Source organism: Trichoplusia ni, chromosome 7, assembly GCF_003590095.1.
Source record: "Trichoplusia ni isolate ovarian cell line Hi5 chromosome 7, tn1, whole genome shotgun sequence".
Taxonomy (NCBI): Eukaryota; Metazoa; Arthropoda; class Insecta; order Lepidoptera; family Noctuidae; genus Trichoplusia; species Trichoplusia ni.
Window position 1 is genome coordinate 6,563,036 of NC_039484.1, and position 21,959 is coordinate 6,584,994.

Genomic DNA, 21,959 nt, shown 5'->3' on the forward strand with positions numbered 1-21,959 from the left:
TACGGAGCATATTAATGACGGATTGACGAAGTTTAAAAGAATAATAGAGCGTATACCTTTACTAAATACGAAATATTATGTTTGTCAATCACGGTAACAAAATAAAACCATACATGAATATAAAACAGGTCACATATTTGTTAACAACATAAAACAAATACCTCTGCCAAATAAAAAGTTATTTAAAGAAAACTGGGCCAATTACAGCTGAATAAAATCCCTATATTGTGGCTAGTAGAGTGGTCAGCTTTTAGTCCTAACAGCACTAATGAAAAGCGAATATGTAAACTAAAACGGGGACTAGAGGTTTTGTTGAAACAGCACCACAATATTCCATATATTGGGTAAATCACGAGTATTCGGAGTCTCGGCCTCACGTTCGAATGCACGGATAACAAAATAAATATTGAGAGAACGCTTTGTAACAATACACAAATATTCCTCGTACAACACTTCTGCCGAGCCGTATCATTCACGTTTTATGAATGAATTAACATTGTTATACATTAATTGACCAAAGCTATGTATTAATTAATGTCAGCTATTAATATTCATTATTTATTGCTACATTTTGAGTTACGGCACAATAAAATATGTTTTAAGATAATTTAATGAAAAATAATGTTAATTGGTCTGTGTTTTTATGAGAATCATTTTTGCTTTTTGATTTTGATTGTCGTTTGTACGTCTTTTATTATTCTTCATGATTTTTATTACAAATGCAATTTTTACTTGCTCGTTTATAAACATTTACTTATTTATGCAGAAATATTCATTATGTGGCACTTCACATAAAATCTAGCATCGTCCAAGGATTCACATTATCATTTTAAATGATAAATTGTATGTTTTGATTTATAGCTATTCTAACAGATTCAAGACGACAAGTACGGTTTAACAATAAACCTATTTACAGAAACTAACTAAACACACATAAAATACGTACAAAAAAAGCACCTAATCCACAAAACACGATCGTATTTTGTCTTCGTTAAATCCTAAGCTACATTTCTAGTTGAAAACGGACCTACAAAGCATTGAAAAGAAAGAGGAATGTTAAAGGAAACCTACGAGTTTGCATGATAAAATGCTTTGTCATAATATTACTGGGGCATCTTACACTGCGCTTGGAAATAGCTCGGGTACTTTACCGTAGAACAAAGGGTACGTAATATGTACTAGGTAATATGTTACTGGTGTGGTATAATACCGAATATATTCCAGGTAGTATTTTGTACTGGGCCCCGATTCTGCTATTTTACAATGGCCGATGAATTAATGACAATTGAATTGAATTTTAAATTATTCCTATTCTCTTAAGTATTTTGTCAATACAATAATTGGAACTTAATTGTATTGACCTTGAGTTTAGCGTCCCACTCTGAATTCCCAATTATTGTGTAGAAAAAACGAAAATTTTGACAATTGACAATTTAGGCCAAATTTCATTCATTCATCGGTCATTTTAAATAGCAGAATTGGGGCCCTGGTAATCGTTTAACGGATGTTTTTTTTTTAAGAACGGCACTGACAAAGATATCGATCTTAGGTATTTATGCCTTTGTCATTGTCAAATGAAAGAAAGAGACAAATTATATATTTTAGATTGTCATTTAGCGATGTATCGTTCTAACGTACGAGTTTTCTAAGCGATGGCTTTGGGGTGCTAATGAGCGTACCCTGTGCGTATTGCGTTTGTTGCTTCACAATAGAGTAAGTGCAAGGGGGGTAAGTTAGGGTTGGAATATACCGTAAAACACACTGTTGGTAAAATGCTTACGTCGTCTGTTTTAGCAATATTTTTTTTTAAATAAAGAAAATTATTTTTTCGTATCATTTTACTAATCTATGATATTATTAATAAAATGCTATTTCTTAATATTATAATGTTGCCAGTGACATGCAAATTAATATGGGAAACCCGTGTTGTTCATTATTTTTCAAATGTATCGATAATAAGTAATTAACGTACTTAATTAACGGTTCAGCGTAAAATGAAAACATAGTTGTGCAAAAAACCCAGAGTTATATCCTGGACAATACCCAGCAGTATTTTAAGTAATTGTTTTTCGTTTTGTATTACGCATTAATAACATTTAACAATTTTAAGTAACAGTAATATAAATCTGTAACATGAAATCCAAGTCAATATAAGTGCACTCGATAATGCATCATCATGTCAGAAAATTTAGAGATTAAAATAATCTTGCTTTAAGTAAATTAACAAGAACATAAACATTCTGTTTATCCGAATATCACAACATCATAAAAGATCATTCTATGATTCTTTGATCACATTTGAGTCCACACTCGTCGTACTGAAGCATCAATTAGTAAACACTTAAAAACGATTTGTGTTAAATTGAGATAAATGAATCTCTTTAAACTTCTTCCTTTTGAAGTTTTACCCTTCATTAGTGCATCACATCCATTACCTACATAACAAGAAATAGCACCTCATAATAAAGTTGTTCAACTTGTAAATTAAACAAACTCCTTAGTGTACTTTGAAAGCCTTTACAAGCCGCAGACTTCATAAATTACTAGAATAAGATTTGTTCTAACTCAATTTGCTGATGAATTAATGTTCTTCATAATTTGACATTATTTACGAGGGAGTTTTAGATAGAAATATATGCGTGAATCGTGAAGTTTTTGATAATGCTTGTAACGAAATTCGTGTTTTAATATTACATTGGAATATTAGAGAAATGCTTTTATTTAGTTTTTAGACTGTTTTCAGCAGTCACCTTTGTAGTCATTCATATGATTTGTCCACATAGCGGCTTATTACCACGCTTTTTAAAAATACGAAAGCCAAAATCTTATTTAGATAAATCGTATAGACATGTATTTAATAAAATCTAAAGCTACAAACTTCGTTAAAAAGTAATGATTTCAGTCCAATTAAGCACTTCTTCAGTCGTTAAAAAACCAAAACATATTTGATTATTCACACAAGCTTACTAAAAATGTTCGTATAAATATTGAAGTTAAAGCAAATGATATACATAGTTAATTACATATTACATTTAGTGTAATTAGTTGGTTCTTCAGAAGTTAATTAGTCTTCATAAACAAGAACGTTGAGTCGCAAATTAGCAGTGCTTCCTTCATATAAAAAATATGAGGTTTTTGTTCGTACATTAAGTATGTAAGTTCTTTAACATTTTTGTAAACTGGATGTATTTTTAAAGTCATCTTTCGCTTTTGAGATGTTCAAAAAATTCTGATAAAAGAGAAAGTATTTTTGATTTAGATTCGATCTATCAGTATTTGAGTTTAATTTGGTCGGAAATTATGTTTGGTTTTTAGGGATAAATAGTAATATTTCCGCTCAATATAATAAACTATAATAATTTTGATTTTGCTTTAAAGATTTATTTAAACAAAAAACACTAGCTTACAATAATAGTAACCGCCTATATTATATGCACATTTATTAATTAATACAGTAGTAATTAATTAACAAAAAACAATCCTGATTCCGTGAAACGTCAATCGGCTGTCAAAACCTGTTTAAAACAATTATTACAAATATATCACGAATTCACGATTGCATAGCAGTATTTTATTGAATGTTTCGCAATGTTGCCTCCAAAATCATTCCAGTTTTATTAAACCTAAACAATAGTTCTAACGATAAAACATTTAATTTAATGTTTTAGTCTAGTATGTATTTATTTTACTGTTTGTATTAAAATAATACGGTGGAAGAACGTGGGTGAAGCTAAGGTCGCCTTAAAATAATGACTGATGATAATGAAGACTGTTTTAGATATCCAAATATATATTTTAGGTCCTATCACAAAGGAGAACTTATCTTATTATGAAGTAGAGAAAGTCTAAGCCTGTGAGCGAATAAAAGGATTTTTACTACTTTAGTAACTAAAAATAGAGGATATCCTAATATAATAATAATGTGGGCACAGGAAACGAGTTCTTTTTCTTAAACCTGTAAATGAAACCTTTGAACCAGGTAAACGAATAATCTTACATAAGTTTGAAACATGCAGTCATCGTTGTACTATGACTTTAAGGCAAAAGTTTATACCAATATAACACGTTTTGTGATTCTGTTTTACCAGCCACCCTAAACTTCAAGTGCGAAGTAACACAAATCTCTCTGTAACATCGCTCGCTCCCTTAAGGGGAAAAGAGCAAGCGTGTAATGTAAAAGAACGTTTATATTGACAGATTAACGTAATAGGCAGTCAAGTGCTTTAAACAGCGTCGCCACTTTCGAATAAGTTGAAGATGGAGGGAAACGTACTTTCTTTAGTAATCAGTCGGGCCGTTACCGAGACGTGACTGCACTATGCTATGAATTAGCTATACCAACTTATAATTTATACACTTATAATTTATACAAACATTGAAGACGTTACTTAATAGTCATATTAAAAACTTAATTAAATTCAGCTATTATTTTTCCAATTTCGGCGATTACAAAAAAGAGAACCTTGACGAAAAAATTGAATATTGAAAAACGAATGTAAGTTAATAAATGAATGTAATTATACTTTTTGATACATTACATAACAAGCCAGAGTTTCCTATCGATTCCACGAAAGTTAAACATGAAAAATATTTTACCAATTTAGTTCAAAATCGTAACGCTTCATGAATTGTTTTGTTTGCGATTTTTTAATAAAAGCTTTGAAAATATCGTCGACCGATGATATTGTAATGAAAATTTTTTGTGATTCGATATCAAAAATTTGAACAACGAGGCTCCAGTTACGATGATTGGTGTCATTAAATCGTTTTCTTTGTTTCCTTGTTTTATTCTCGGAATTAATTGTTAACTGTGATGTTATTACGATTAACACTTTTTTATTACACCATTTGAATAAAATGATAACAACGATTATTTTACCCAGGATACAGCTTCTTCACAATAGTAAAGGATTAGTAAGTTCGGAACATTTCTTGGAAAACCAGACAATTGAAATGTAGCCTATAAAGTCAAAAGCGGAGCCGTTTCAATGAAATGTGTTGTTAATATTTTAAAATGTTGAGTAAGCCCTTTGAGAGCCGAGAGAAAAATATTTCATTGAAAGTTAGAAATTGAAAATTCATACGATTTGTTCGGGAGTCTCGAATACAGCGTGGAAATAAATTGGATATCTGATTTCACGAGTATGTGCAATTGATTTAAAGATTCCGTGATACGTACCAGATATTTACAGCCGACATAAACTCGAAGAAAATGTAATATGAGGAAATGATGAATGCCGATAAAGTCAAACCTTTGTCTATTTTCAAAAGATACGTAGCAAAGGTGTTTACGTTTGTGATTTATCACTGACAGTATCTGTCCACCTATCCCAAAGTAAATAAATTCCACCCCTTCACGGTATTTGCAAAGCAATTTTGTTTATTTAGCGCTCTCCAAAGGGTCAAACGCGTTGATCTCTATGAAAATTAAGTTCTGTTTTAGGATGTAATCATTAAACGGGCATTTTAACACAATTAGTCTTATATTAGACTTAAGAGATTGTTGTCAATGAGTTGTTATTATTGTAAGCTGTATTTTAGGTCCGTTAAGGAATGTGGGTGACCAAGAAGGTAGATAAGAACTAATTGAAAGCGGTTAAGTGTCCAAATCGAGTGCCCTTACAATAAATTCTATCATTTAAATGTCTCTAAGCCCAGTGCTCCTAAACATCTCTTTGTACTTACATGTAGAGGAGACATTACTAAAAGACGTAATAAAATTTAAGCGGACATTATTGTTATTATTTGCATAATTCGGCATTTCGCTTTGCATAACGAGTCGAGACCCATGAATAACGTAGTCATACTCGTACATTCGCGCTGGCTCACTCACCCTAACTTCACTGGAGTCATAATTGTGTACAATATTACAGTTTATTTATCTTAAGATTCCAATTGTAAACAGATTTTTTTATGCAATGATGCGTTGACGGCAGCCCTGATTTAATTTATAACGCTTATTCATCGTCATTTTACAGGATTACAACAAAAAACCAAGCCTTTTTGCAACCTGAACTCAAAGCAAATTCCAAAAAAGTTATTACCAGATGGTCCATGAATAATAAAATCCCATTTTCCACCGGATTGAGCACTGAACAGGACAAAAGATTCGCGGCAAATTGTCCACACGAAACCACGTGCGGCGCGGCCGGGTACCAAACGTCTAACTGCGCGCTCTGGCTGCGCGGTTACCCTTAACGTAGGTACCCTCTTATTAATAACCTACCCGACCTCCTAAACAAAGGAACTCAAATCAATTAGGGTCAAACCGGCAGCCTTACAATTAAGACCGAATCAAACCGTCGCACACAAAATGCACTCGTTCATCGACTACACTTTAGAAAACAATCCAAACTACGCTTGTGCTTCGACACTGGCATATGACGCGGCAAAAGAAGAAAAACGCGCAATATGCGTCGAAACGAGACAGAACTATACGTATTAGCTGCTCGTCAGAGTAAGACAGCATCAGACATTTTGTAAGCTGATAACCAGAGGCAGCGAACAGAGCGAGGGGAACCATATTCTCGCGCGACTCTGCATGAATGTAATGAATTAAAATTCAATGGTAGGTATACAAGCAAGACTTTGTGCGTGAGTGTGAATCGCTTTTAACATAAAAGCTTACTGTATTCGTAATATGTGTGTGATTTACATTCTTTGTGAAATGGCGGGTTTTATACCTTCAATCGGAAACTAATTGGAACATTGATATTTTAATTGGTGATAATGGTATTTTATAATAATGTATACAATTAACAATTCTAGTGTTTAGAATATAGTTCTTAAATCTTAACTGCACATTTCACAATGAACCATGGAGGAAAATATTTTGTAATCTAAGACCAAGTATTATTCAAGGTCTTACAAACCTCATTCAATGAGATAAGGAAACTATAAACCAGGAAAGCTCGTAGGTATATTACAATTTTAAGACTACGTTATACCTATCGATTCAAGGATACATCATCATTAAATACTGGATACTATAAAACATTCACTATACTGTTAAACAAAGCAATCGACTAAAAATATTTCGTTCATTGTGCACTGCTCAGTGTACACGGCGTAAGTAAATTGACCGAAATTTGCGGGTGATTTTACCTACACATCCATGGAAATGCAATCCATCATTGGATCCTCGCGTATCCACGACCGCCACACGCACACAGGGGCGCCAGCGCGCACACTCGCGCACCGCACCTCCTCACGCGAAGGGAAAATCTTCACACACGACACAGATAAACATGTCAACTGCTAGACATTGTTACCCTAAAGTCCTTTCACGTTTTTCACCACAAAATCACCATAATACACTTATAATAACACAAACAGCATAAATTAACACAGAAACACTGGATTATTTTGCAATATCACCCGCGTTCGAGTCACGAAGCCGACGGTTTCGACAAAAATACGAGTAGATATTGTAGTGTCGATTCGGCGACTGTTCTCCCCGCCCTGTTCCAGAGGCGAATGGCGCCGCCATATTGAATCTCGTTACATCGGAGCACACTAGAGCATCTAGCGGTGGATATTGGAACAATACTCACAACTCACGTAAGACTTGTTACTCAAAATTCATTGATTACATCAAACAAAAAATATTTTGCGATGATTGGATGACAGAAGATTAAGTTAACTAATATTTCGGACCTTGTTTGGTTGGTTAAACAAACTTTTAAAGTGTTTATTTGAGCGATAAGTGCGGTTAATCGGCCGCGCAATGCATTTTAGTTTCGTATTCGAGTTTATAGTATCACCTTAAGCCACTAGATAGCGCTGACAAGGTCAAAACAATACCCAATCACGTTTATAATAATATCAATATTCATGTTTATGTGTCAAGTTGGAACATTTTATGGCACGCGCTTTGTTATTCTGAAGGGTTTTATGTAATCGAGGTGCTGAGAGTATGTATTATTTTGTGTCAACATTATTTATTGATTAAATTTATGTAATCTGCGGGTTAAATGTATTAGATTTTGATACGTATTTAGAGCAATTTGGGTATTTAGTTTGTTTTATTGTTTTATCCAAAATCACTTTAGTAAATTGTATTACCATTTGACTGGTAACGACCTCAAATCTTGTAGTTGTTGGTTTAATACCTCATCAATATCAAGAAGGTATGTTAAATCATAGATCTTAGTTATTGTAGCATCGATTGCGGTTGAGCCTCATGCCCGGTATTACGCTCGCGGGTTCACGATGTCTTTTATGTTCCTGGAATGATAGAAGTAGGAATTCTAAGGCATTTAAGTCAAATAAGCTGGCAGAGTTTTTTAATGCATGTAAGAAAAATGTAGGTAGAAGAAACGCATAGATATAATAACAATTCAAGCAAAAGCAGCTAAATCGGTAATACCTAAATCTTACTTTTCATAGGTAAAATCGTATCTTTTAAGTTATTTCAACTTCTTTTTAAACAGAAAACATATTAAAAAGTCCATGTCAGTCATTTGTTAGAAGTTCCCAGAGAACAGAATGTTACGCATACCAACTTGGAACGAAATATATTAAATTGAGCTTAATGGGATTAAAGTTTGAAAACTAAAACTTTCTCTAAATTGCCAAATAGTTTTGCATGGCCACAAAAGTCTTCATTGGCAATAAGCCAGTGCTAATATACAAGTGATTGTGAGTTTAGTCATTAAGGACATGAGGTCGTTCCACCGTGCCTTCTGCGGGCTACTAAAACTTCAGGCTTTGAAACATGGCACTTTGGGCGGTCAGGGATTAGGGATTATAACAATTTATAAACCGCTTATTGACTCTGAGGTGGTTGTTTGTCAATGATTTATTTTTGTAGTCTAATGACGTAGCGGAAACACAAATTCACATTTTGTGTAAATTCTGTAGCTTCGTAACAGAATAAAGGGCGGACAACGGGGCAATAGAGGCTTGTAAATGTGGCTATTCAGCACTTTATGGGATCAGCAATAAGAAACTTAGTATTACTACTACTTATACCTCTTTTACTGCACCGTCCAGCTAAAGATAAACTTTAAAAAGATACATATCAAAAAGGTGTCGTAAACGAATCTCAAAGTTAAATCATTTTGATATAAAACTGTGCAAACGTCAAACGTTTTCACCGCTCAACGCAATAAACATCCCGTCGGTCATGCTTCAACAAAATGCTTTCAAAATATCACTTTTCACCGTAATGTTTACGTACACACTGCTTGTCTCACTCCACATATTGCTTAGACGACAGCCACTTAATCAAACCGACCGACTATGTAGTTTATTTAAACTGTTATTGGATTATGTTTTGCACCGAACTTCGCTTTCAATTTGTTTCAGAATGAACGCGGATTTATTTACTTTTTGTCTGAAAAAGAGTGCATACATAACTAGATTAAGATGATAGATCTGCTTAGCCTTTCTAGTAATAAACCGTCAAACAATTTAGCATTTAGGGAGGCAATAATAGTTTGAAAGAGTAAGTTGATAGTATATATTTTCTTAATGTAAATGAATTTAAAACTACTACAAAGCAATATAAAACTTATAAACCTATTATGTACGAACAACCACATGACTAACTTTTATTCATGAAGTATTTTCATCAAACATCACTTGTTGAGAACCCAAGTATAAACTGTATTAAGCTTGATTTAACCCTCAAACTTGTCCCGAGATTCTTCGATAATTTAAACTAGAAGTATCCGTGATAAAGGTAACAACAAAACTCCTTCCATACTTGATACTTTTTGCTAAGCAAGTACTAATTTATTCCGTGTGCTGTAGCGCCTGTAGCCAAGTTCAGCAACAAATTGTTCTAAGTTTAAACCCGAGCGTCTGGCACTTATCGCGATTTAAATTGTAACACATTTTATAAAACAGTCTTTTTAGGTCGCCGGTAATGGTTTGAATTTATTTTGTCACATCGAATTGTGGATATTTTTGTGGACGTTAATCTAAATATACTTGCTGAGTAATACTGACAACACATTTTTTTCCACGTAATTGTTATTTTCATAATTAAAGATTAGACACTATAATTATAAAGGAGACTGCTTGCGCTTAGTGGGTAGAGGGGACTTGATGATCATGATGACCAAAACATATTGACATTAGAAGAAAATATCAGAAATGAATAATCCTTCCTTCCTTGTCGTTACACTCTTGCCAGAGTGGTCGTGGTCGTCACGTCAGGGGTGGTGGCAAGCTTTACAATCCGGCGCCATTCCTCCCGCACTGCAGTTCGCCTGAAATGAATAATACGTGATTTTTAAAAACACATGGATGACTCATTTCAGAAAACACATAGGTAGGCCGGAATTAATTTATGTAATTAAAAAACATCGATTCACTATACAAATACTGAATTACAAACTGGATCTACTACTTTATTATACAGTAAGATATCTTATCTTCTATCGCTTCGCTTTTAATGCCGATTAAATGAACACTAAGTAAGTTCTCAAGTATTTTATATCTTATCTGCCTCTTCTTGGCGTTAAATTTTAGAAGAAATTGCAGTTGTATTGGAAACATCCGAATGGGAATAGAAACTGAAGGAGCTCATCATATTGTATGCGAATAAATTTGAAACAAGAACGTTTATTTAAATAAAATGTTGTAATATAGAAGTTCTATTACTTACGAAAATAAAAGTCATTCACTTACGAGATTTTTTGGAATATTTAGGTCCCGATTGGAACAGTTTGATTGGCAACTCACGATTAAGGACTCTACTTCCGAAACTAGTCGGGCGCTAACGCTAAATATCATAAATACGCCTGAGCAAAACGTCGTACCTATCCCTACTTCGATACTAATATTATAAATGCGAAAGTAACTCTGTCTGTCTGTTTGTCTATCTGTCTGTCTGTCTGTCTGTCTGTCTGTCTGTCTGTCTGTCTGTTACGCTTTCACTTCTAAACCACTGAACTGATTTTAATGAAATTTTGTACAAATATAGAGTTGACCTTGAGAAAGAACATAGGATGGTTTTTATCCCGGACTTTTGAAGAGTTCTCTTGGAAACGCGATATAACCCACCTCGACGCGGGCGAAGCCGCAGGCGAAAAGGTAGTCAGTAATATGTTTTCTGTCACCGAAACTAAGTGTAACTGTTACATTACAGAGCCAAGTCCCTTCTGGTACCAAAACTGGTACTTTAGTACCTTTGAGACGTAATAATAAGAAAAATTGCGTTACTCTTACTTAAGTGCCACATTTAACTGTTGCCTGATTGGTCATGGACGACCACACGATTCGTCACACTTGTGCGTAATATTATCATAATTAGGAACGAGTTTTATGTTTATTGTGCTTTGAAAAATGTTATATTTACTACCTAGTACCTACTAATTTCAGTCATTTTTATCAGCACGGTTTTCATGATATTTATTCCTCTACGAAAAATCTATTTTCATTTACTAAGATAAGGATAGAAGAATCATGTCTAATTTGAAATCATTTATCTAAATTTACGCTTAATCTTTTAATAAAATTTAAGTTTTTTTTTCTATTTGTTTATGAACGGATACCTCATACCGATATCTCTCTTGTATTCAACACCAAAAGAACTGGGGAATTGTGTTATACTTTTGAACGCTGGTTCAAAAGTATAACACAATAGAAGGTTTTGCATACAAGCATTTTCGAATGAACATTCCAAAGCAGCTGAGTTCGCGGTGTTTGCTTTGGTTATGCTCTATTTTATGTGCTGTTATGTTATTGGTGGCTGTTAGTTACGCACTATTGCCTCTGGAAACCGTATGCACTACATCAGTTAATCCATACCCATGTTGGAACTTTCTTATACTGTGACAATTTGTTTGCTGTTGTTGGCAAAATGAGAATATACGGCAAGAATGGGACATGAAATTACATTGAGAAATTGTTCGTTAGAAGAAAGGGAGAAAGCATTTCTTATTGCTGCGTATTCTAATATATTGGATTAGAAGATATAAGTTATGATTTATACCTGCCCTCTCTTTTCCACATTTTCTATTATATCTTCGCTCCTATTAGTCGCAGCGTGATGGTATATAGCCTAAAACCTTCCTCGATTAATGGTCTATTCAATTCAAAAAGATTTTTTCAATTTGAACCAGAGTAGTTCCTAAGATTAGCGCGTTCAAACAAATAAACTCTTCAGCTTTATATATTAGTATCTATAGACTAGTATAGATTAGTGTAATAAGAGTTTGTATTAATGTTCACATAAACCAAGAAAGTCAAATAAAAGCTACACAAACAATTGTTTTATTTATTATGATAGCCTGAATCACACATTCGGATGTGTAGACACGTGCCAGGGCAATCTCTATTCGCTTTTATCGTCTAAATATTTATCCTGTTCGTTTACGTCGAGTCGCGAGGAGACAATAAGGCTAACAAAACTGACAGCTCCATACCAGCAGTTAGGCGAACAGTTTGTTATTTGAAAGGGAACTCGATATCAATTAGTCGATCCTCTCGTGGCCTGCTAGTATTTGGCGGTACGAAACTCATCTGACTTTCGGCCTGTGTACGACCACTTAAATGGAGTGTAAGGGAATATTGCCATGATCAAAATGTTCCGAAAGCTTGTTCTGCGATGTATTGTTGCACAGATTGGTGCCGGGTCGGTTTGCTATGATATTTTGCTTTGTACCTTTTATAGGTAGGGACATGGCGAAACCGGGAAACATCTCTGTAAAGCTGCTATGGTTTTGGGAAATAAATATGGACCTTGTCATTTCGTAGTTGTCTTTGTAGGTAAAGATTCTAACGGAAGCTAAACCCCATATTAAAAAGGCTTTAAAAAAAAAAAAAACAGAAAGCAGTCATTTGAAATTAGGCAAAACTTAACAAGCCGAAAGTCCTTAGATATACAACGCCTTCATCACAAAGAGCCTCCATTTTATAATATTGATAAAATGATTGTATCTTATGATATTTAATTGATGGTTCATAACTAAATACTCATATTTCAGGACACACATAAGCGTGTGAAGATTAAAATACTTGAGAAGTGATGCAGATGTTCAAGTAAATAATCATAATAAAAAAAACAATGAATACAATAAGTCATAGAAATAAGAACAATACACAAATACTATTGTTCATTAATTCAGTATGTACTACTTTGCGATCTTGAATGAGTTATCATTCTAATATGATAAATGTGAAACTATGTGAGTGTGTTTGTACGTATGATATGATGTTTACCCTTTTGACGCCCAAAAAGATGGATCGATTTCGATAAAATTTACCATAGACACGTAGCTGACACCTTCTATTAGTACATAGGCTTTTATTCGACTTCGTTAAAGGAGTCCGAAATCCATGCAGGCAAAGTCGCTAGAAAAGCTAGTATGTTCCTGAATCCGAGATAAATTTTGATGTATTGCGAGTTCTACCTAAGATGTTAACCAGACCACAATGCTTCTCGTTACTTAAGCTTATTATAACTTAGTGTAACAACATTATTGAGTATAATTTCACTTCTGAAGTACTAGATTTTATGCGTTCAAATTCGTGTTATGTTTCTTTAGTACCTCATTTTGTTTGTGAGATTTAAAACCATATAATATGTAGATACCAATTATTACTGTTTTAAACTTAAGTAGAAGTTGTGATATCTGCCCTCTCTCTTTCCATTATCAATTTTGAGTTCAAATATGTTAGTCTGTAGCAATTTTTCTTTGATTTATTATTTTAATGAAAAACGATGTGTAACAAAGAGTAACAGGATCAAACCAATTTTTTTTTTAATATTTTATGTTATTATTATGTCCAGTATTTTAAAGTAGGTACTTATAAAGAAAAAATAGACCGATCAAGTACGGTTAAGTTGAACAAGCATGAATTCGACAAGCATGTCAAATGTTTGAAGTAACACGGGTCAGGTTGCCTATACCTAGGAACTTAGCAAAAAGTTTAAGAATGGCCTTTCGCCAGTCATAGCGGTGTAAAAACATTGAGGAAGGTTGGTTTGGAAAGCCGCTGCGCCCGCGTCGCCGCGCACACCCACTTCTCGTTGTTAGTTTTATGATAGGATCATGCTATATACTGAAACGATTTATTTGAAAAAAAAAGTAGGAGGAAATAAGTATAAATACAAACAAAACGCCACCTTTGTCTAAACAAGTATTTAAGACCCTTATTTCGAATTTTTTAAGACCTTAAGATAATTGGGCCTGCAATTAGTAGTCAATTCTACCAGTCCAGCGCTTTCATTTGGTACCCATAATAGAAGAGTATTTAGTTCATTTTGTGCCGGACCTACTCTTGGACCGATTTTTATCAGAAAAAAAAACTCCTGTCTAGAATTTCCTTTCAAAATCGGTTTGATTTTGCAGACGGAGAGATACACAGTCAGGGGTTAAAATCAATAACAAACCATTCACAAAAAGAAATACTTACTAAAAACAGTGGAAAACACTTTACTCCAGTTACTCCAGAAGGTCCACATGATTGTGAATATAATTTAAATATGAAGCCATTTTACAATACAGCAAACTTTGAACAACTTAATAATTTTTTAACACGCAATGTTTGTAAGTAACGGCAACCTCAAGTTAACATTAAACAACAAATATTTCCAGTTACATATATACCCACACCATTCATTTAAAAACCTACATCAAACAAGACTAATATCTCCCCTATACGGAACCACTTTCCATCCAAAGTACCCCACTTATTGCGGAATCTTGTACCTTGGGCCATCCATCATGATTCATGCTTCATTGGCCACATTATCGGCGGGCAATTTGCATGCTCGCCCGAGCCGCCGAAATTCGCCGGCTAAATTGGAATCACATCATATTTCATATCATTCGCTGGATCACTTGATAATCCACCTTCCATGTTTTTCGGTAATTGATATTAATCGTTTATTTGTATTTTGTTTTGCGGTTCTTTATTGAAGATTTTTTTCGCAATTTTTGTGAAATGTTTCGTTGGATTTCGTGTTACTTTCTTTGTTTTTGTTTAATGGTTATTTTTGTTGAAATATTCTATTATATTATGTAATATGATGTGCTTAGGGACAGTTGCAGGTTGATTTTAATAAACATATTATTCATATTTATCCAACCACCCACCATTTGCATAGAACTTACTAAAAGAGAAAATACTTCACGCTTTCTTCCAACAACTTACCATAGTATAAATAATATTAAGTTACGATATATGACGACTTTCTATTACGTATTAATATTGTAAAACTTCACTTACGAAGCTACTTAGCGTGTAACGTGTTGATATTAAACCTTAATCTATTTATAAACGTCTGTAATCAAGCGATTACTATTTGACAGATTAGTAACTAGCTTTTCGCCCGCGGCTTCGCCCGCGTCGAGATCGGTTATATGGCGTTTCCAATAGAACTCTTCAAAAGTCTGGGATAAAAACTATCCTATGTTCTTTCTCAAGGTCAACGCTATCTCTGTACCAAATTTCATTGAAATCGGTTCAGTGGTTTAGACGTAAAAGCGTAACAGACAGACAGAGGTATTTTAATAATATTCGTAGGGATTCATGTCACTTTCATTGACGTATGACGTAATTGAAACCGAGTTGTTTATTGTCTGTCATCTACTTGCAGGTGGATCTAAAGTGGTTATGGTCATAAATAAAATCGTGCTATTCCATTACACAATACAGTAATATAAATCAAACTACACGATTATGCCGCTCTAAATAAAATATTTGTTTTATTGCCCAACTTCTAAGTATGCGTGCATTCACCTAATTTAATTACGGAGTTTTGTTCCGAGATTCTCTAATTAATGTGTTATTAAAATACCTTAGACTGGCTATAAATGTTGGTTATAAAATAAGCTTTTAACCCATGATAAAGCATATGGTTCATTCATTTTTCATTTATTAAATATTTAAATAGATTTTTAAGAATCCCTTCTCTGAGACTAAATCTGCAAACAATTCGACTGCTATTTTAACAAAGAATTGTTGAACTTACAGAAGAATATATATATATGTATACATATGTTAATATGTATACATATATATGTTAACAAAAAATCTAAAAAGAATCAAGGCATACGTTGTCTAGATCTGGTTGCCAAATACATAAAAATACAAGGAAAAAAATGCAAACTAATGGTCAGTGATCACGGTAGCTTAGATGGGTAAATGGCTGGTGTACTAAGCCAGTGGTCACAGGTTCGAGTCCAACATGACATTAAAATTATTTACACTAAAAGACATCACTATCACAAATTAAAATCAATAAATCAGAATGCGTTACTAATACAGAAAATTGATTACACAGACTTCCTTATATGACGTTCGTGTGAAAACTAATATGTATTATGGTATGTATAATTTTCTATTTACTGTGAATATCGCGTATAAATCTTAGTCGAACATGCTAATGTCAGATCACGTAACAATGTAACTGGCATGTCTAATTATGTGTAATAATTAATAATGTTTTATTGACTGCATGTCTGTAAGATATATATTCATAAGCGCCGCATAAATCAATATACTGAACATCCTATATAGTATATTGGATACATCGATATAGACAATAATTATAACATTATTATGTGTTCTAATGGGCTATGTCTGTTTGATATGGAAAGAAAAAAGTTTTTGGTTAGATAGATGATAAAAAAATATTGAACTTTTAGTGCTAAAAAAAACAACCTTTATCGTGGGCAAATTGCTGGTACATAAGACTAGATGGGTACTGGGCAAGGACCTCTAATGAAATAAAATAAAACGAACTTTTTATAACCAGCTTGCTTATAACAGTTTCCGTTTGCGATCCACAATTTCATTTAATTTCATCATTATGTGGGTGTAAAAATAAAGTACTGATACCTTTACAATTTCAGCATATTAAAATCTAGCACTAAAACAGGTTTTATTCAGAATTTAAAGAAGAAGAATAGATTATACATACCTAAACACCTTTGAAACCCAAAGGACTCATAGCAATTATTCGATATTCATTGATACTAATTGCAAGATTGTATTTTCCAAGTGCCTCGGGACGTATTGACTGTAATTTCGAAATAATTCGAATCGTTTATCGTGAAACGCGGATGATGTTTTAAGAGGATAAAGCTTTCATTTTGGAAAATGCAATATAATTGTATAAATCCGATAAATGAGAAATAAAGTGTCGGTTGCATTGTGAAGGAGAACTTAATCTGATGAAAATAGTTTAACCGTTGACGCATTTCCTAATTATTTTGTGTATCGCACCAACTAGCCTTTATTTTGGCTGTATCAAGCTGAAAAAGATGGCTGAAGAAAATGTCTTCTGCTGGACACAGACCATCCTCGAAAAAAGAAAGAATATTACCCACACACCACATAAATACAGGATTGGAAATAAATAAATAGTTGCCTTGTACTAAGACCTTGATAAGCATAATGCCTCTTTGTTCGTCCACCGTATCACCTAAACCCAAAAAAAGCACAGTCGTTTAGCCGCGGCATCTCAACAGGAATGCGATAGGCAGCACAATTACTGTTACTGCATTTCTAATGTTGGTGTGAGTCATATTTTTTTAACATTAAAATACACAGCTTCTATTGGAAAATGCATTGCAGGGCGAGTTTTGCTCTTCCGGGACCGATGACCAAATAAAAGTTGATATGACTTCGCAATCTTTAATAATAGAAGTTCCGAAAACAGTTAAGCTCTGTAATTGACCATTTTCACTTTTCCGATAAATAAAATCAGTGTTTTAACACAAATAGTTTTACAACCTATTTTTTCTACAGGTTACTTAATACCGCTGAATAAAACATGCAAAACCTGCTTTGGCAAGTAAGAGGTACATGTATGTCTCAAGTAGAAGTTGCGTAACTTATGTCATTGACTACTTTAATGAGAGATATGTTAAAAAATACGACTGAATATAAATTGAAGAGTTTTTGTATTGCAATACCGCAGGTCTGCAGCCACTTACTGTTGAAATGTTATGATTGGATATTTGCATAACTCTATTATTGGACATAATTGCATTTAATGTTTTTCTTTATGGACAAAAATATAGGTATATTTAAAAAAAAAAAAATATTTATTTGACACAAGTAAACATAATCATAAAATCTTACAAGGAGACCTCCTTTTAAGTAAGTATTTACCTGTGCTAGGAGGCCTCGCTCTTCCTAATTACATCATAAACATTGTGTATCAAATTAATAGTAGATAAAAATTAAACATTACAAATTTAAAAAAAAAACAAAATTAAACTTAAGTCTTACTTATAAAACATTAATAAACAAATTGAGATCAATATGTGCGTGTTGTGTGTGTGTGCGTGTGCGTGTTAGTGTGTGTGTGTGTGTGTGTGTTTGTGCTAGCTCATATACTTGCTGCTTGCAGAAACAGTTCTATATCATCGTAACTTTTAGATTTCAGTAAACCAAAGATTTTTTGCAGTCTCGGGATGTCAAAGAGTATATCTTTAATAATTTATTTATTTTGTTGTATTTTTGTATTTCAAACTATAGATTATTATGTACCTAACGAAAAGCTTATTTTTTAATTTCTTAAATATCATCTAAGAGCTTTCAGTATTAGTGTTTTGTAAGACAAACGAAGCATCAAATACTTTTGCCTAGCATGGTATCGTACTGCCAAAAAATATCATCTTCCAAATGAATCCATAATTTCTTTTACCGGACCGTACAATTTACGTATTGCGTTTAATTTATCCCACACACCACCAGTTAGGAAAAGAAGCCTTGATGAAAAGCTCTATAAACTCTACAAGCTGTCAAGTCGAACGGAGAACAACACTAGACTTCCACAACCGCAATAGCATTTCTTCAACAGGCCGTATTTGGCTTCTTGGTTGTTAAAATAATTATTTACTTAACAATAGTTACAACTACCTAAACCGCACCCAAACCTGTATCATCAAGCGCTGTTTAATCCGCATCACCAATTAGTCCGTCCATTACATCACAGAATGTTGATTAGCGCAACATGCTTTGTATTTCACGCACACTCCGTTGCGTTGCTTACTACGTAATAACTGATGGATACACACGATATCGGCCTGTAATCCCCTGAAGACATGGACAGAATGCACTTTCGTGATATTAGATTGTCTGAACACATATTACGTAGCTATTACAATAGGGAAACGTTACTGCTATTGATGATATCTAGTGATGGGTTTAATGAAACTTGTTAATTTTGTATGAATTTGTGTATTTACTTAAAGTTTATTTATTTTAGATAGGCTACCAAACAGCTGCTCCTTTTTGAAAGAAAATGCCTACAAGCAGCCCCTCGTATTGCCTGCCCATTACCGCTTCCTAAGTGCTGTAGTTGTAAAGATGAAACTTTGCAGCACCCTCTCTACATCCTTAAGTTGGCGGAATTCGGGATCTTGATAATATTATTTTCTAATATATAATTACTCTCTGAAAATATAATACAGAAGCTATACGAACGTTACGGATAACGTATTCATAAATTAATTTACGATAAAATTACGATGCAAATTTCTAATTATGACCCTGTGATACAAATATTTTTGTCCGTAGGAGGAATTCTTGTTATGTATTTAGTTGACCTCAACACACTAGTCATAATTAAAATTGATCAAAAATGGCTACAACATTATTGTGACGTACAAGCGTTGACAATGTCAAACAACTGTCACTTTTCTTTTAACCCGCCATGATTGAGAGTGGGTACTAACGAGGCTTTTATGAACGAAGGCGGGGCTAGTTGCCTTTACCTTTCTGACCAAGTTAATTACGCATACGACTTAATTTCGTGACATTGAATAAAGCGGTTCTTTTATAACCGTGGCCGACATTCATATACATGTTCAGTTACATTTTCTTATGAAATAATAATATTGCTTTATGATTTGTCTTGTAACGGTGGGTGATTCTGTTAACATTTTATGGACGATTTTCTAGTGTAACTTGTAAGTATATTTTTTTAGTGTGTTGATTTATATCCGGGATGTTATATAAATATCTTTTTTTGTATATAAAATGGGAAACTTCTAGGCTCATCATGAAAGTCTGTCTGCTTGCTGCGCTTGATACGGTCGGCGGACTCCAACATATTTGGGAAAATTTTAGGCTTATGATGAAAAGTCTATCTGCCGTATATAACTCAAGGGTTCTGCGATTGGCCAGAAATATAGATTATTATATTCTTCTCTATCTTAATGTGAGTGTGTGTGGAAGAGATACAGCGCACTACGCCGTGTAGTGTGCTATCTCGCTCCACAATGATAACGGTCTTACCATAATGGCATAAAAAGTGTTTATAGGCCCTCAGAGCACTGAACTTACCATTTCACTTATCGAAATAAAAATCTTATCACTTTGTTACTATTTCATTATTACGTAAAGTATCTTATTTCTACCGTTTATGCAGTTGCGAAGTTCTCTTTCCTATACATATATTCATGAAAGTGATTTTCTATTCGAAGCACAGAAATTAAGTGAAAACGTATACTCAAGTTTTAAAGCAGTCACAGTTAAGCGTTACAAACAGGTTCTATATGAAAAGGTTGTTTAAGTATGTGCGGTTAGGTAAGTTTTCATTTTAGTCGGCGAATTCTTGACTTCAATGAAGTTCTCGTTTTACAACTATGAGTATAGTATAAATTGGTAGGAAATCGATTTGTAATCTCAAACATGTAGTCAATACTTTATTTGTTTTTATACAGTGTACATATATATAAATATTGTTCTATGTAGTTATATATATCAACTATTAAATAGTTAAAAACAATTGCGGACCGGTTCAAAAGGAAAGTTTTGTTGAACGTTAATACCTTAAAACTGTTTTTTTCGGTCTTTGTTTTTATTCAGTTCCAGCTAGTCTTTAAAACAGTTGTAGATATATGGACTAATCTCAAAACAGTTACATTAATTAGAAATGAACCCGATTTTTAGAATCATACATACGAGAATGAAATATAGAGAAGTAAACCGCTTGGCGCCAGTAGCTAACATAAATACCCTTTATCAATAACCTTTAATTAAGTATATACCTTTATTTCTTAAAATTACCTCATGCATAGAGAATGCGGTCTATATTTCCTTTGATGTTACATCACAACACCTTAGAGCGGCAAAAGTATTTAGATCATACATTCAACAATTAACTGTATTAGGAACAAATGTAAATACCATACGTTTTAGTTGGTAAGCAACGAGGTGTTTTATTTTAATTGCTACAAACATTTTTAATATTTTAATGGTTGTTTCTTCCAAACAATTATCTTCAAACCAAAAGAGATTAATGAATACCACACTTTCACGATTTTTGTTTAATAAATTCTAGATTTGTTTGGTAGACAATTAGCATTTACACCTACTTCCAATTTGATAATTTACGAGCACATAACCGGGGGAAAATGATGAAAGATGATATCTTTAAGAAAGTAAAACAGAATGCTAAGATGACGTGTTAACGGGTAGATAGAAGAAAAAAAACATGGATCTAGTACCAAATGATTGGTTACCAAATTAGGACTGATAGGAGGACACTGCTTTAATAAGATGCTGCAAGATTCTACACGCGGGAGAACAGCGGTTTTCTTCCACGACCTACGACTCTGCTGCTTAAAGTGAATACCCTTATTCAAATTCAACACTATTTAAGAAAGAATTTAAAATTGAATATGCATAATATGTGTTGCATATGAATAATTGCATACTCTTTAAATAAATCCCGTATGATGTCGGCATTCATATTCAAGCTTCTGATTGGATTGTTTTTGTTAGCTTCGTCGGAAAATTAAAAAGTTGTGCATTTCATTCACGTCGCTTTTCGTTAAATAGGTATGATTTTTATATTGAGTTTATCTTTTTTTGTCATAACAAAGTTGTGCATTTAATTAGAGACAATTAGGGAGATTGCGCAATCTAATTTTTATGATGATATTTTTTTTTCTTTACCTGTCATCAGTTTTCTGTAAGAAAATAAAGAATATATTTGAAAAAGTCATATTGTTTTTTTTTGCAGCAAATAATGACCTGCA

The 21,959-nt window shown here is 33.4% G+C and overlaps 1 protein-coding gene across 1 annotated transcript in view; it reads right to left on the bottom strand.

Moving 5' to 3' along the window:
• LOC113495895 overlaps window positions 1–7,096 on the bottom strand; it is a 230,190-nt gene extending 223,094 nt beyond the window's left edge. The window contains exon 1 of the mRNA XM_026874895.1: window positions 6,045–7,096. The gene's annotated coding sequence lies outside the window, so the exon portion shown is untranslated. The remainder of the gene's footprint in view (window positions 1–6,044) is intronic.
• Between the last annotated feature and the right edge of the window lie 14,863 nt (window positions 7,097–21,959).